A 14,114-nucleotide genomic window follows, 5' to 3' on the forward strand; every position below is an offset into this window, starting at 1 on the left:
CACACACACACACACACACACACAGTTCAATCTCACCACACACACACACACACACACACACACACACAGGCAGCCATCCTGAAACTGTTCAATCTCACCACACACACACACCACAGCACCAGTTGGCAGCGGATAAGTTGGCTTCGAGTCATCGACTGCCTTCCAACTCTCTCTCCTTCTCAATAACTTTCTTTTCCTTTTTGGTTTTCTTCAATCCATTTTAAAACTTGTTCTTTCTTTCCATCGTTTCTTTCTCCGCGGTACATTTATTATTATTCAGAGTCAAATCTTCTTTTCTTCCTCCTTTCCTTCCATCCAACCTTCTTTTCTCATAATCCTACATCCCTTACTCCATCCATCTTTCCCTCCCTCCCCCTTTCCATTATTCCCTCCTTTCTTCTTTCCTCTCTTCCAATATTCCTTCCATCCTCTTTCCCATACTTCCTGCCGCCATTCTGTCCTTCCTTATTTTTCATTCCTTCTATCCTTTGTCCTTTCCTTCCTTCCATCCCTCCTTCCACCATTCCTTCATCTCTCTCTGCATCATTACGTTTAAGGATTAATGAGCTGATTTAGGAGATTTAACAAAAAAGATGGACACACTGAGTTTTGTCAGGTCTGAGGAGATGTTCACCATCTGTGTGTGTGTGTGTGTGTGTGTGTGTGTGTGTGTGTGTGTGTGTGTGTGTGTGTGTGTGTGTGTGTGTGTGCAAAGACAAAAATGGACTCCAGTCAAACCCACGCACCTCACATCTAATCCAGTGAAACATTTCTGGGACTAAATCCAAACACAACAGTCAGACGGCCACACACACACACACACACACACACACACACACACACACACACACAGTAAACCTCCAGCTGCAGCAGACACGGCGAGATAAGTGATGAAATGATGAAGATTAATAGAAAAGTGGAAAAAGAGCCGACTCGATGAAAGCTCCCCCGACGTCCTCACATCTCAGAGCTTTGTTTGCTGAACTTGTGGTGAAGTGAATCACTCAGTGTGACCGATGTGGCTTCCAGAGGCTCGTATTGATATTTTCTGTTCTTTCGACCGAAGTTCAAGATTTAAAGAGCGAACTGTGTTTCTGTACTCTCGTTTCTCCTCACATGAATTCAATGATTGTACCAGAGACCGTTTTCTCAAAGCAGAAAAAAGACTTTTCTCAAGTCTCAAGTCAGTCGAGACAAGTCCAAGTCTCGTCAGAACAAGTCTCTCAGGCCAAGCCCCGAGTCTAGTCAAAGCCACTCACAAGTTAAGTCTCAAGTCTCGTCCCAAGTCAGTCCAGAAATGTCAATTGTCAAAACAAGTCTCAAGTCAGGTCCCAAATTAGTTAAGACAAGTCAAAATGAAATATGTCTTGTCGAAGCAATTCTGAAGTCAAGTCCCAAGTCACTTGGGACCGGTCTTAAGTCAAGCCCAAAGTTATTTAAGCCAAGTCCAAACAACAACGACAAATTTAAGTCTTGCCCCAACAAGACTTAGGCCAAGTCCCAAGTCTAGTCCAAACAAGTCTCAAGTCTAGTCCCAAATATGTTCCGACAAGTCAAATACGAAGTCTGTCTCAAGCAACTCGAGACACGTTTACGTCAACCTACGTCTTGCCAAAACAAGTCAAACGTCAAGTTCCACAACCCTGAGGGTTGGTGAGAGTCAAGTCTTCAGTCGAGTCAGTTGCAAGTCTTTCGTGTCCCTGAACCGTCTTTTTTAAGTCCTAAACCTCAGCTAAACATTCGACGTGTGTCTCTTTGTGATGTCTGCCTCGTGCTGTCTCAGATCAAAACTTGAGACCCGAGTGTTTTAAAGTCTCAAGCAGACTAGTCAGGTCCTGATCGAGTGTCAAGTCCTCAATTTGGTAACTTAAGCCTGAATCGAGTCCCAAATCTACAAGTATATACTTCGGTGTTTGTAACTACAGTTAAGGTTCAGGGATGAACACGTTTGAGCTCATATGACTGAGGCTTGTTCCATTTCTTCAGGAGGAAAATCTGCTGAAAATAAAAGATAAAGCCAGCCGGGGAAACGAGAATAGAATTGAGCACAACTTATCGTAGTCTGTACACCTGACATATGAGGGGCGAATGATTTGACCGTGAGAAATGGATTTATAAAAACACCCCCGCACACATACACGGAGTCTTGTCTTTGCTTTCGTAAGATTTGAGATCGACGAGATACAAGCGCCCGTGGAAGGCTGAGAAAATGAAGCCGTTTAAGGGAACAAGAACTGATAAAACACACGTTGCTTAAGACAACAGAGGGGAATGAGATATTGAAAACATGGAGGCGAGAGAGAAACCGTGATGGATGGAAGACAGAAGGGGAAGTGGAGGAAACTCACACGCGCTACACTGACACGCTTTAATGAGAGTTGGCAGACCGAAGCAGATCATAAAACACAACAATCACTCAGATCAGTTCTGATCCGGGTCCAGTACGAGTTTCTGAAGGGCTACAGCAACACATCTGGACTGATGATTCTACTAATTAACATGTTTGAACTTGTCAACTGTAATAGAAACTGTTTACGTTTATTCAATTAAAGAAATCAGATTGAGTCTCTGCAGGATGGAGAAGCCTCTGAGACAATAAACTCTGTTGGACTGAGGAAGAAAGAGCCTTAAATGGACAAAATGACCCTGCAGCTGGTCTGCACTGAGGCATTACAGCCTTTAACGGACTCTTTCTCCCTGTGCGTGGTGGAGAATCTGTACTACGCATAATAAAAGAAAAGAAAAGGGAAAAGAAGCAACGACTTCAACAACTTATGTGAAAAGACAGTGTGCTGTTGGATATATCCTCACAGTTACTCAGTGATTGTCCCGAGTCAGTCAAGACTAAACATAGTAAGTCTTGTCAAAGTGATCCCGACGTCTATAAACCAGTTCAAGTCTTGTGAGAACAAGTCAAGTCCCAAGTCGTGACTAAGCAAGTCTCAAGTTAGTCAAGAAGACAAAGCCAAATGTCTGTAAAGATGTAAAGTCTCAAGACAAGTCCAAGTCTAGCCTAAACAACTCGTCAGTCAAGTCACAAGTTAGTTCAGACTGATTTCGTCCAGACAAACAAAAAGATCTTTATTTTAAATTCCAGATGAAATCCCAAAGTTTCCAAGAACACGTTTTGTAGAAATGATGCAGCAGAATATTGACACGAGAACGCGGCGTCCCGGCTTTGAATACTTCACTTTAACAGCCGACGTACAGAGTAACTTCCTCCGGTTTAATAATGCGGCTCCCCGTGCAGACCAGTGGCCTCGGCGTGCTTTGTTCCATCAGTGGTGTGCGGTGGCGCTGAGCTGCATCAAAGCTGGGTGTGTTCACCAGCCCGACAGACCGCAACCTGACCACACCCAGCTTTCTACCCACACACCACAATGAAGCCATGTTTCTCCCACATTCAAAGTCTGACGTGGACTCATCCTCCAGGGAAAGCCGTGCGATAAGGAGGTAAAGGTCTCTGCACAAATATGTAAAGTGGAACAAAGGATAGAATGACAGCATACAACAGAAAACCCCAGAGCGTCTTTCAGGGCTTTGTAATAAAACGTCAATACGATCATCCGATGAAGAACCGAGCAGCAGGTTCAGCTCATTCCGGGGAGTCGGTGCCGACTCGGCCAGCAGGGAACGCCCGTCGGCAAAGAGGATGCATTCACAATCAAAAGCAGTCAGACATGTGTTGCTGCTGTACTTTCGCCGTGTCCTCCGGCCCGGAGAGGTTCGACATTTGAAATACGAGACGCAAATGCGGACGCAAGATCGGACATGTTGTTGAGAATCTACCCTGAAGACCTCATAATGTGTGTTTGTGTATAAACAAAGGTCTTATTGTAATCCCTCATGCACTCAGGGTTGACATCTACTTCACTTGAAGCTCCTGTGTGTGTGTGTGTGTGTGTGTGTGTGTGTGTGCGCTCTCAGTCTCTAACCCTTTTGTCTTGCTGTTATCTTGCCACAGTAGGACTACATGATGTTTTTGTGGATGTTTTTGTGCATTAAAGCTTCAGAGTTCAAATTAAAGGTGAGAAGCAGCAGAATCAGAGAGAGAGGTGTGTGTAGAGTGTCAGTAATTGGCTGATATGTGAGAAGAGTGTTTGCATGTGGGGCAGCAGGGTCTCAGCAAGAATTCATTTCTTAAAAACAGCCTGAAGCCTCCAATTAACCCCTTAACACCCCCACCCCCACCACACAAGCAGCCGCCAAAAACAAACAGCCGACGGCATTCATGGGAACCCGGAAGATGATACGAACAATATGGGAAACGAGTGAAAGATAAAGTAGTTAGACGAGAGAAAAAAACGGAAACAGAGAAAGAAAACAGAAACTTTTTGGAGATTTCAGAATAAGAGTCAGAGTAAACTGAAACTCGTCCTTACCTGTTCAGCGTTCAGGCCTTTTGATCTCTGATGACATCAACCACCTCACTCTCCTGAAGGAAACACAAAGAATCACTTCAGTTGTGAAACAGTTTGGGTCAGTAGAAGAAGAAGTACTCAGATATTTTACTTCTCAGCAGTGGTATGTTGCATGTTGGTGTATGCATGTTGTATACAACAATGCATGTTGTAAATAGTCGGTCACAAGTAGAAGTATACATACACCGTGTGTATACAGTGCTCTGCAGTAACACGATGTCCTGGAGGTGATGTTGTGAATGTCTGCTGTGGATCAGAAGGCTCGTGGTCACAGAACAGTGACGGCAATGTCAACTAATAATAACACCTCAACACTGGAGCTCTGCCCGAGTTTAAACAGACCCCGTCATCAGGCCATGAATTACACTAAAGGCATTTTCATTTGTGATAATAAGAGCAGAGAGCCTCCGTGCTGCTCTCCTAACGATAACGTTCATGCTCACAGGCTCTGGAATAAAAGGGACGTCTTCACTGAGCAGATAAAGGAATCAATTTGGAGAGAAATCTTCATAATGAGACAACCGAACACACAGGAAGCTACAGACCCTGAGCGCACACTGAACAAAGAGCAGCTCAGACGCTCACAGCTGCCTTCAAGGATATAAATGTGTAAAATACTTCTACTCCGTCTGTCTCTGTCCTCTAAAGAGACAACAGCTTTGAGACGATGCCTTTTTGAGCAGAGTTTGTTGAGCTGAAGAAGAAGGAGGATTTTCTCAACACACAAAGGAAACACTTCATCCTTCAGCTCATCACAAACATTCAACATGACAAAGTACAGCACTTGAGCAAATGTACTGTTACTTTCCACCACTGCCTCTCCTCTCCTGCACAAACACAAATGAACGTCGCCTTTCACTTCGCATTGAAACAAGAAGCAAAGCAGCTAGTGAGGCGAGACCGTGTGTGTGTGTGTGTGTGTGTGAGTGTGTGTGTGGTGAAGTATGTTTGGCAGCACTTCTGACAGCGTTGAGGCCCTCGGTGCTATCCAACAGAATGGCCCGGTCTGTCTCCACTCTATCTCAAAGAACCATATGCTTCTGGATAGCAGCGCCGGACTCGTTCGTGTGTGTTCGTGTTCGTGTGTGTGTGTTCGTGTGTGTGTGTTCGTGTGTGTTCGTGTGTGTGTTCGTGTGTGTTCGTGTGTGTGTGTTCGTGTGTGTGTGTTCGTGTGTGTGTGTGTGTTCGTGTGTGTGTGTGTTCGTGTGTTCGTGTGTTCGTGTGTTCGTGTGTTCGTGTGTGTGTGTTCGTGTGTTCGTGTTCGTGTGTTCGTGTGTGTGTGTTCGTGTGTGTGTGTTCGTGTGTGTGTGTTCGTGTGTGTGTGTTCGTGTGTGTGTGTTCGTGTGTGTGTGTTCGTGTGTGTGTGTTCGTGTGTGTGTGTTCGTGTGTGTTCGTGTGTGTTCGTGTGTTTGTGTGTTCGTTCGTGTGTGTTCGTGTTCGTGTGTGTTCGTGTGTTCGTGTGTGTGTGTGTGTGTGTGTTCGTGTGTGTTCGTGTGTGTGTGTGTTCGTGTGTGTTCGTGTGTGTTCGTGTGTGTTCGTGTGTGTTCGTGTGTGTTCGTGTGTGTGTGTTCGTGTGTGTGTGTTCGTGTGTGTGTGTTCGTGTGTGTTGTTGTTTTACACGCGAGTGGTGCGTCCATATGTTCGAGCATCTAACGTCCCACATCTAAACATCCAGATGGCGAAACATCAGTCGACACAATGTTTCCTCCCGTCACGAGGAAGTAGCTTGAAACCGTAAAAAGACGATGAATATTCATCATGCAGGCTTTGGGGAGCGACCGCAACGCTCGCTGGACGATTATGAGGCACTCATGATATTCAACGAAAGAAAAACCCAATGAGACTGAAGACTTGAATCAGAAAAGCTGTGGTTTAAGTTACCCAAAGGGATTCCATTCAAGTTGAGAGGAATCAACAGTTTCTTAAAAACGGATTCATTTACTTTTGAAGTGTTTGTGGTGGAAGAAGTGCTCCGATCCGTTAAGTAAAAGTACTAATACCAGTTTGTTACGAGTAAAAGTCCTTCCTTTAAAATGTTACTGAAGTAAAAAAGTAAAATCAGGAATATTATATGTTATATAACATATCTAATGTCTTGAAACGTCCGTTGTGACCGTCACACTATTATAAAAGTTACTCCTCAGTTTTTGTGTGTTTTCCAACAAAAGTCAAGTAACTTTCTGCTCGTTTCAGGCAAAGTCCTTTCAAAATAAACCTCCGTCAGGAAACAACTCAGTTAGGTTTAGGCAACAAAACGACTTCGTTAGTTTTAGGAAATATACAATAGTTTGAGTAAAAACACTGAAGTACTTCAGTGGGGCCGTAAAGTGTCGTCACAGCTCGCAGCATTAACTAATGATTATTCGTGAACTCATGAATATTAGTGAACTAATGAATATTCGTGAACTAATGAATATTCGTGAACTCATGAATATTAGTTAATGAGAGACACGGATGAGCGGCTAGTTAGCTCGAGAGGCTAACGTTAGCATGTCCTTGTCCAGAGCGTTCAGCACACCTCCTGTAGCTAACGCTAGTTAGCTTGCTCATCCCACCATGCTTCAATGCTACACTGCTTACACAAAATGAGCCGGACAAAGTCACTAATCAGGCGGTAGCAATGTGTTTTCCTACGCTGTGACAAGAAGTGAATTATTAACTAATGAATAGTTTCATTGAAGATTCATCTGCTGATTATTTTCTCCATAAATTGATTGTTTTATTTGTAAAAATAGTCAGATATTGCGTCAGAATCGCCCAAAAACCTTCACAATGTTTGTTCAGTCCAAACCTCCACACTACTTAAAGTTAAGACGAGGAGAGCTAAAACAACGCGAGGATTCTCAGATTTACATCAGCTTTCACTCCATCTTCGGAGGCTTATTGTGCATTCTTCTCTCAGCTTCACTGACTCTTATTTCCACTCTGCTTCTCTTCAATGAGATTCAACAAACTGGCCGTGAATCCGTAAATGGCAAGAAAAAGGCGAAAAGGCCGGGTGTGCATGTTATTTAGATTTGAAGAAATCACTTTTGAAAACACTTTTGACAAATATTGTGACTGCAAAGTGACTTTCCACATATTATTAACATGATTTATAGTAGAATAAATGCAGATTTTTGGTTGAATTTGTGTAGAAATGAAGCAGACGGAGGACGGACACACTCAGCAGGTCCAGACTGGAGACAGGAACACCCTCTGCTCTCCGTCTCACCTCTACGCCAGGAAAATACTATACACACACACACACACACACCGTCTCTGTCTGTCTCTCACACACACACACACACACCCACCGTCTCTGTCTGTCTCTCACACACACACACACCCACCATGAGTCATGTGTCATGTGCCAAGAGAGGCTGTGGAACAACAGCAGCCCCGTCCAGAGACAAAGAGCCAGCGTGTGCGTTTAAATGCAGAGACTGGAGCACAAAGTCAAGGCGTGAACGGGAGATTCATCCTTAAAGCTGAAGCGTTTGGATATAATTGGGGCGTTTATATTTAATAATGTTTGAAGGGAATGTTTTAGGGATTGTTCTGTTCTGTGAAAACTTGTAATACAAAAAACGTGTGTCTTAATGCGAGTAATGAAGTGGTGAAGTTCCATGCTGATATCTTCGAGTTCATGTTTTGACCCTATTCACACTTGTTTGACATTTTGTTTGCTTGAAAATGCCCCAAAACACACAATTTGTTGCCAAACAAGTACCTAAGACACATTAAAACTAAAAGTGAAACGTTTTCTCTTTCCAACCCCAAACATCTGCACTCCGCTCCCCTCGGTGTGATGTTCGTGCAAACCTTGTTGTGAAGTCACAGGTTGTGCCAGAAGGATGACATCACACTTTCAAACAGCTGAAATCGCATTTCTCCACAGAACTCATTAATGAGAAACATGGCGGCTCCCCCTCACACCGATTGCCAGTTTCACACTCGCGCTGCCTCGCTTTGACAACAACCTTTAGTGACGAATGCATCAGTGAGCACCAACGCTTCAGCCGCTCACGTGTGGATCAGGTTTGTGTTCAGGTCAGCCAACCTTGTGGCCTTCTTTGGCACGAAACAGCAGAAAAGAGGCGTAAATAACGACTGAATGACGCTTCAGGGTCCTGGTGTTGTGCATGATGTTCTCGCTGTCTGGGACGCTTGAATAGAAGGAAATATAATAAAGGTCTTTTATTATTACTCAGGCTCAACTGGTGCTGCAGCTGACAATGATTTTCATTGTTGATTAATCTGCAGACCGGTTTCTCAGTCCGTTCATCTTTTGGTCTATAAAATCTCAAGAAGTAGGTAAGAAACGGCCATGATATGTTCTCAGTCTTCTTGTTGACGTCTTAAATTGTCTTGTTTTGTCAGACAAACTGTCTAAAACCCCAAAAATATTTCCTCCTGAAAAGCTCAGTCTGCTCCGATTGGCTTGCGGGATTAATATGGCGGGCAGTTTATTGCAATAAGTCCACATGTGACGTAAGAAGCGGAGCCCTAAAGAACTGACGGGTTCTTTCATTTCACAGCTTGTGGGTTGGTACCAGATGCACTGAAAGTGAGTTTATCATAATTTGTCCGCTTTAAATGACAATAGTTGACTGTTGACTTTATTAAGATTGACTTTACGTTGCACACGAAGGCCTAAAAAACGATATTTTAATCATCTTTAAGACTAAAATGATAAATGTGTGTTCAAGAACCGCGAAGAAGATAAATGAGCTCTTCTGTCAAAACAGATAATGAATGTTAGAACAATGCCACTGCTGAAAGTACAAGTCCTTTTTAAACATGGGATTTAAAATGTGTAAATGACTGTGGACGTGTGTGTGTGTGTGTGTGTGTGTCGGCTTATTTGTGTAGGATTTTAAGCAATTAGGACAGGAAACCGAGGCGCTGTTGCTGTGGCTTCCCTGTGGAATTAAGTTATGCACCGTCAAACACACACACACACACACACACACACACACACACACACACACACACACACACACACACACACACACACACACACACACACACACACACACACACACACACACACACACACACACACACACACACACACACAATTCTGACCAACAACATTGTCTCAGCTGTGAAACATCACATGCACACACACACAGACACGCTTAAAAAAAACACACCCTCAACTTCCTCTTGACCCATTTCTCAAACAACACACCAGCACTCTGTTTGCATCCCTCCATCCCTCCATCTCCTCTCTCTCCTCTTCGACTGGAAGGAAAGCAGACCACTTCTGCTTTGTGTCATCAGATCTCTCTCACACACACACACACACACACACACGCACACACGCACACACACGGTTAATTAGTTTGTTTATGAGGCCAAAGGCATGCGGGGTAAAACCATTCCCTAAGCTGCACTCTTTATGTAACTGGTGTAATGTACGGTGGCCTGGAGGGCTCAAACCTAATTCAGAAAACACGTGCAGACAGACGCAACGAAAGCAGACGAAGAAACATTTTCACCAATTTGAAGACACACGAGAAGCATTTAGGAAAAGAAACGCTGCAGCGAGAGAAGCTCACATCACAATGGAAACTGTTTCCAGGGGGACACTAAAGAGTGACGCGCGCGGCTCGGACACGGCTAGCATGCTATTTAGCACGCTGAAAATGTATGCGAGATCTTTTAGTACGTCCAAAACCTGAGTAGGAAACCAAAAGTACGCAATGCAAAGTAATTCTGGTGACATATTACAGTACGCAACACTACACGCCAACCGGCAAGTAATCACAGCTCAGTGCAGAATTGTGATTTAAATGAGCAACTACCTCATTAAACAAGCACAGAGGAGGTTGAAGCGGATCAGATATTCCAGGATAACCTTCTTACTGAACACAGAGAACTACTGAGGCTGGCTCTCCAGCCCAGTTCTTTGTTGTGGAGTCAAAATGTAATTAATGTGCTTTACAGCAGAAGTAATTAGTCAAACAAATATGAAAACACTCCCTCTTCAAGGCTTAAGGAATGGAGAGGAGATGAAATGAGGAATGAGAACCAGGAGGCGGGAGGAGGAGAGATAAACAGAGTGGGAGTTGAACAGAGCTGCACTGGTGTGTTTAAACAATCTGACAGGACATGTTGGATCTGTGATCTCTGATCAAGGCCACGAGCCGGACCGGCTCTGTGGAAACTAAACCCGAGGTCGGAGGAGGAACGTTTGGAGAGGTTAAATACAGAGGGCCCACAAATCTAAAGATACACAATCAAAGATGTGAAACTTCCGTTACCTCCCTTTTCTACCCCCTCGTGCCGTCTTCAACCAAAGGAATTATTCGTAGAACACTCAAAATGATTTAGTCCACTAATCAATTAGTGGATTTAATCAACAGACCTGTAAAACTGAGTTCCTCCACAAAGAATCACATCAAAGAACAACTTTAAATCTTGAGATGTGCTCATAAGTGTCTCGGAAGTTATTTATGAAACATGAAGAAAACCAAAAAACAACGACTAATCCACTAAGAAGAGGGGAGGAGATTATTATCTGGATTAATCATTTGAATTTCCAGCTGCTTCCGTTTGATTTCTCTTAATCTCAGACATCTTATTTCTTAAAGGGCGACCACAATCCCTCACACCTCTCACTCCCACCCCGGGTCTTCTCCACGAAGCTTAATCGAGCAGAAATGCGAAACACAAAGAATAATATATTCCTAAAAACACAGAATGGAACAACTCCAGTGAAAAGACTCTCTGGCACAAACCCAAAGCAGCGAGAATCAGAAGTCTGCAACAGTAAAACATGAAACGTTAAGCCGGCCGAGGACATAATGGAAAAGCTATTATCAGCGTGAGCTTTCATCAGCACCGCATTCAACCATGTTCAATGCCACCGATTCTCCCGTCTCACGCTGCAAGTCAGCGCTGGGATGTCACGAAGGAGGCGAGATACGAGACACGGATCACGACAGATCGACAGATCGATATTTCAGCACCAGTTGAAGAAGTGCATCAGCACATTTATGGGGGTTTTCATTAAAACTGAGAGTAATGGATATATTCCACTAATTAGAAGAGTCTGTGTATATATACACACATTGCACACGTTGTATTATTACCTCTTCATCCTCTCTCTCGCTCATCCTTCTCTCTCCCTCTTCCTCATCCTTCTCTCTCTCGCTCTTCCTCATCCTTCTCTCTCTCGCTCTTCCTCATCCTCTCATCCTTCTCTCGCTCTTCCTCGTCCTCTCGCTCTTCCTCGTCCTCTCGCTCTTCCTCGTCCTCTCTCTCTCTTCCTCATCCTCTCTCTCTTCCTCGTCCTCTCTCTCTCTTCCTCGTCCTCTCTCTCTTCCTCGTCCTCTCTCTCTTCCTCGTCCTCTCTCTCTTCCTCGTCCTCTCTCTCTTCCTCATCCTCTCTCTCTTCCTCATCCTCTCTCTCTTCCTCATCCTCTCTCTTCCTCATCCTCTCTCTTCCTCATCCTCTCTCTCTTCCTCATCCTCTCTCTCTTCCTCATCCTCTCTCTCTTCCTCATCCTCTCTCTCTTCCTCATCCTCTCTCTCTTCCTCATCCTCTCTCTCTTCCTCATCCTCTCTCTCTTCCTCATCCTCTCTCTCTTCCTCATCCTCTCTCTCTTCCTCATCCTCTCTCTCTTCCTCATCCTCTCTCTCTTCCTCATCCTCTCTCTCTTCCTCATCCTCTCTCTCTTCCTCATCCTCTCTCTCTTCCTCATCCTCTCTCTCTTCCTCATCCTCTCTCTCTTCCTCATCCTCTCTCTCTTCCTCATCCTCTCTCTCTTCCTCATCCTCCTGCTTTGTCTAATTCTTGACGTTTTTATTTTTGTCCGTCACCTCCAGTGTGTCTGAATTCAAATGCCCACGCTTCATACAATATTCAATGAGACGTTGAATATTGTATAACACGATGGAATATTCAAGCCGTGTCCGGTATCCATATCAAGGTGTAATGAGGAGTTTGCACTGTGCATCAAACTGCAATAGAATCTGAGATGTAATGTGAAGCTCCGTTGATTTTAAATATTTTGTAGAAACTTCTCTGGTAATGTGAAAACAAATCATATCATTTATGTACAGCTCCGCAAGCAACAACTTAAATTCATGACTGCAACACGATATTTACAAAGACTTATGACCGTGTAGATTCTGTCAGTTATGATAACACGCTCAACACAGCAGCAGTTTGGCCTAAATACAAGATGTTCCGTGTCTCCATCCCTGAATCTACCAACACTGTGCGTCTTTATGCCGTTTGCTTGATCTCTGTGATGGAACGTGTTGCAGACATGTTGTGTGACGTGTTCTTCTGCCACCGAAACTCGTATTCAACATGTCACAATGAAGAGCTGCAACATGCTAACTAAACGTGACGTTGTCATGGCAGTATTTTATGTTTTACAAAAGAAAAGACTTCAAAGTTAAAGGACTTATTTTGGAGCAAAAAGTAAATTTCAAAACTAGCGTTTGTTATCTTCAGAAAGTCCAGAAACACATTATTTATTTTACAGTGTTGCATCTCTTTCAGTCTTTATTAACGGACTTCTGTGATTGTTTTGATGAGTGCAGCGTAATCATAACTAATAATTGACATAATGACGTAAAGGAATAGGAGAGTCTTCGTCTTTCTTTATGAATCCAGAAAACGTTTTCCAACGAACGGCTTTAAGGATGTGCAGAAAAGATTCCTTCCAGTCCAGAAGCGCTTTGTTTCGCAATAATTTATCAACAGACAGTAGTTTTGATTCCCGTGTGCACACGAGTGGATACAGAACGCTCACAGAACGCTGCAGCGGGATTTACAGAACGCTTTTCAGACGTTTTATCACATTTTTCTCTTTCGTTGGACCGCCGTCGAAGTCATTTTGAACCGATTTGCTTTAATTTCCTGCCACTCGACAGGAAACCTTTAGATTTCACTCACTTCTGTCGGTTTAACGATCTCTTTCATCCATCTCTGCTACACACGCGTCACTTTCACCCATTCTGAAACGCAGACCCTCCAATCGTCGTACCGACACACAATCACTGCAGGGAAGGGCTGGAGCGCAGAGAAATGGGGAATGCTTTTTGGTTAATTGAGGGCTGTGAGAACATGAAGTGGTAGAATAAAGGCAGAACGGAGCTTTCACATGTGAAGATACTTGTGCTGGACCTCAGTGCTTGGAGCATGTTTGACTTGAGTTTGAAGATCGTTCTATTTGTTTGTCATCTTTCATCCACAATCCAGGCTGTGTGACAACAGCTCAACAATCGAATGTATTCTCTACAAATCACGACCAACGTGGGGAAGGAGTGAGGATCCAGCCGGAGGAAACCAACGATGGTGAGGAGCTCTTGAGTTGAGTGCAGTCGTCCTTATAAACGCGCAATAATTCAGTGCACGTCTTCTCGGTCTGCTGGACCAAATAACCGTCCACAGCGGTGCATGTTCACAGAATGACAACCTGAAGCTGCAACACTCAATCTGCACGTGAGCCTTTAGAGACGAGACTTTTGTGGAGCAGGAGAGGAAGTGCTGACGACTCGCAGTCTTCTCCAGTGTGCGAGTGGAGCGCTCGGTTTTCTGGAGCCAGCCTTCACAGCTGCAGCTCCCTCTGAGACGCCACAAACACCCACAGAAGTAAAGACACCGAACCTCCTGCTGCAACAATCACACCACAGCTTTCCTGCACAGCTCCCACAGGAAAGTGTGTGTGTGTGTGTGTGTTACACTAA

The 14,114-nt window shown here is 44.1% G+C and overlaps 1 protein-coding gene across 1 annotated transcript in view; it reads right to left on the reverse strand.

Annotated features, from left to right (window-relative positions):
• Window positions 1–14,114, reverse strand: part of plxnb2a.3 (plexin b2a, tandem duplicate 3) — a gene marked incomplete at its 3' end in the record, with an annotated part of 89,492 nt that overhangs the window by 38,841 nt on the left and 36,537 nt on the right. Inside the window, exon 3 of the mRNA XM_079294845.1 lies at window positions 4,383–4,435. The remainder of the gene's footprint in view (window positions 1–4,382; window positions 4,436–14,114) is intronic.

This window comes from Melanostigma gelatinosum (assembly GCF_949748355.1).
Source record: "Melanostigma gelatinosum genome assembly, chromosome: 22".
In the NCBI taxonomy this organism is placed as follows: Eukaryota; Metazoa; Chordata; class Actinopteri; order Perciformes; family Zoarcidae; genus Melanostigma; species Melanostigma gelatinosum.